This window comes from Haliaeetus leucocephalus, unplaced genomic scaffold (genome assembly GCF_000737465.1).
Source record: "Haliaeetus leucocephalus isolate CR32 unplaced genomic scaffold, Haliaeetus_leucocephalus-4.0 Scaffold0, whole genome shotgun sequence".
In the NCBI taxonomy this organism is placed as follows: Eukaryota; Metazoa; Chordata; class Aves; order Accipitriformes; family Accipitridae; genus Haliaeetus; species Haliaeetus leucocephalus.
The window spans coordinates 101898-104492 of NW_010972436.1; positions in this window are offsets into that span (position 1 = coordinate 101898).

Sequence of the window (2595 nt, forward strand, 5' to 3'; positions counted from 1 at the left end):
GAGGGCGCGGGTTGGCGGGCAACGGCCGCCGCCCCTCAGCCCCCGCCCCGCGACCGAGCCAAGCCGTGGCTCTGTGGCGGCGGGGCGGGTGTCTCTCCGCCTTGGCCGAGGCAGCTCTGCTGTCCCTCCCGGTGCGGGTGAGCTGCCTGGGGGAAGCTTTACCCCGCCTTGCACGAGTGGACGAAACGTGGCCCGCTCTGCTGTCAGCAGAGCAGCTCTGGCCCCGCTTCAGCCCCAGGCCTGGCCAGGTGGACCTTCTCCTGGAAGGTGTCAGCCTGAGAAGGCGAGGAAGTATTTCCAGGCAAAATCCCGCTTGCCCCGGCTTGCCCTACGGGTTGCAAGAGGGAGCCTGTGAAAGGGAGCTGTAGGGAGCACCGCGAGGTTGAGGCGCAGCCACGCAGTGTCAGCCCCCCGAGAGCGCATCAGGCATGTGATGATAATTTAGTCCCTGGGAATCTTTCCAGTAGATGACAGAAAAAGAGCAGGAGCAGGGTGATTTCTGAGGCAGGCTCATTTTGCTGGTGAAAGGGAATTATAGAAGTGGCCCCTCCCTTCCCCACGGTAGTGTCAACACCTTTCTTTTTCTGGTTTCCCCTCGAGTTGCTGATTGTTCTGTTCCCTAGAGCAGTTCAACGGGTAGAAATGTAGCAAGGGCATTGGCAGCTTTTACCTCGGCATCATCCAGCCCTGCTGAGAGGCACTCGACACACAACAGTGGTAAAAATGCTGGCAGAGGTACGGCCCTGCTCGCGCTGGCTCTCCTACCACTCCTGCTGTCAGACAGAAGGAAACTGTACACCTCAGAGTCTGGGGTTAGAGGAGTCAAAGAGATTGTGAATCCTCAGAGGTGTGTGTGTTGCCACTGGCTGGCTTTCCAGCAATGGGGGATTGAGCTGGTCTCTGGCAAGGCAGCAAATCTGGAGCTGCCGTGCTGGGGAATGCTCTGAAGCGCTTTCTGCAATCAGGCTCGTTGAGTTGCTGCAGCTCTTCTCTGTGCCAAGCGCTGTTTCTCTTTTGCATGGTTGTGGTGTTAAACGCTTCAGGAATAAAGAGGCTTTGTTGTGGTCCCTGCAGCATTGCTTTTGCCTTGACTAGCAGCAGCCTTTTTGTTTGAATAATTGCTTTCCCTGGAGTTGGTTGTAGAAGCACATGTGTGTGTGCCTTAACTTGTGGGGTATACATTGAACACAGCTGTGAACAGGCAATTCTGGTAGGTTCAGCACTTGCCCAAACTTGTTGTTGTTCGTGCACACCAGAACAATGTGCTTTTCCTCATAGTTGGGAATGCTGGTCACTGTTGCAGGCTTTTAACAGTGCTTGAGTGAAATTAATGGCCGCTTTCCAGCTACAAGAAGAAACTGTTGCTATCACCTAGCCCAATCCTGTATTTAGTCTCAGAAAGTGACCAGCATTCGCGGACCAAGCCATACGCATCCTGGCCAGTCTGTGCTGTGGCGGGGCTACAGCTGGACAGGTGGTTCCCTCCTTGTCATGCTGCAGGGACCAGCTCACGTGCAGCAGTGTACTGTATAATGCATGAATGAAGGTCATACAATGACCTATTCCTTTGGAGCATTGTAATTTATTTCTGTTGGCACAGGTATCCTGGTTAGTTCCACCTAAGTTTCAGGGGGATCAGTTCAGCCTTGCTACAAGCTGGTAATAGAAACACACAACTCCCCAGCTTTTCCTCATCTTCCTCCCATTTATGTCTCCAGGGTTAAAACCCAGTCCAGAATCCCCAGACCAAATTGAATTAGAATTTAACATTCAAAGATTCAGGCTCCCTTTAGGCTCTAAGGAACAGAATGTCATCCTGTCTCGCAGTTAATAGCTGCTGGGTAGTCGTTTCAAAGCCATTTCTTTTCAGCAAGCTGTACCATAGCAAATCCCAGCAGTGAATGTATTTCTGGCCTGGCCGTGACTCTAATCCCACAGCTGAGTCTTAGGTGTGATCTCTTTTGAAATGCTAGATCTATATATTTTTTTCTAAATTTCAGACAGCGATATTTGTAGGACTTGGCATTTAGAGTGGCAACAGGGTTGTTTGTAGGAAGAGAAGGGAAAGGACGGAAGGACGATGTTGACCTCACAGCCCTACAAACCTACCGCACTTAATCCACTTATCGCTCTGAATTCCTGAAGCAGATAAATGCTGATAACAGTTAAAACACATCACTGACAGGAGCAGCATGTTCTGTTCTCTAGAAATACATCAATGCTGGAAATTGCAAAGCTGTGCGCTACCGTGGGGATGAGTGTGATATAAGAGTGAAGGACGGCCTCACTGGTCAGCAGGAGGGTAGTAAGCCCCTGCCCCCACTTCTCCCTCCCTGCCCCAACTACCTTGAGATGCCATTCAGGCCTGAGAAATGCTGCCGAGCACTGTTGTGACCCCACAGCCCCCCAGAGCCACAGCTGCCTGATCTGTGCCTACATATCTGAAATACCAAGTGGGCCCCAAGTGTCTTGTTACTGTTCTTGATTGTCCTTGCTGCTCAGTGTTAAGACCTGTGAGGAGCGATTTCCAGCTGAGGCCAGCCCCATGCAGCTCACGTCGGCATGTCTTGGGGAACAGAGTTAGTTTTGGCTAAT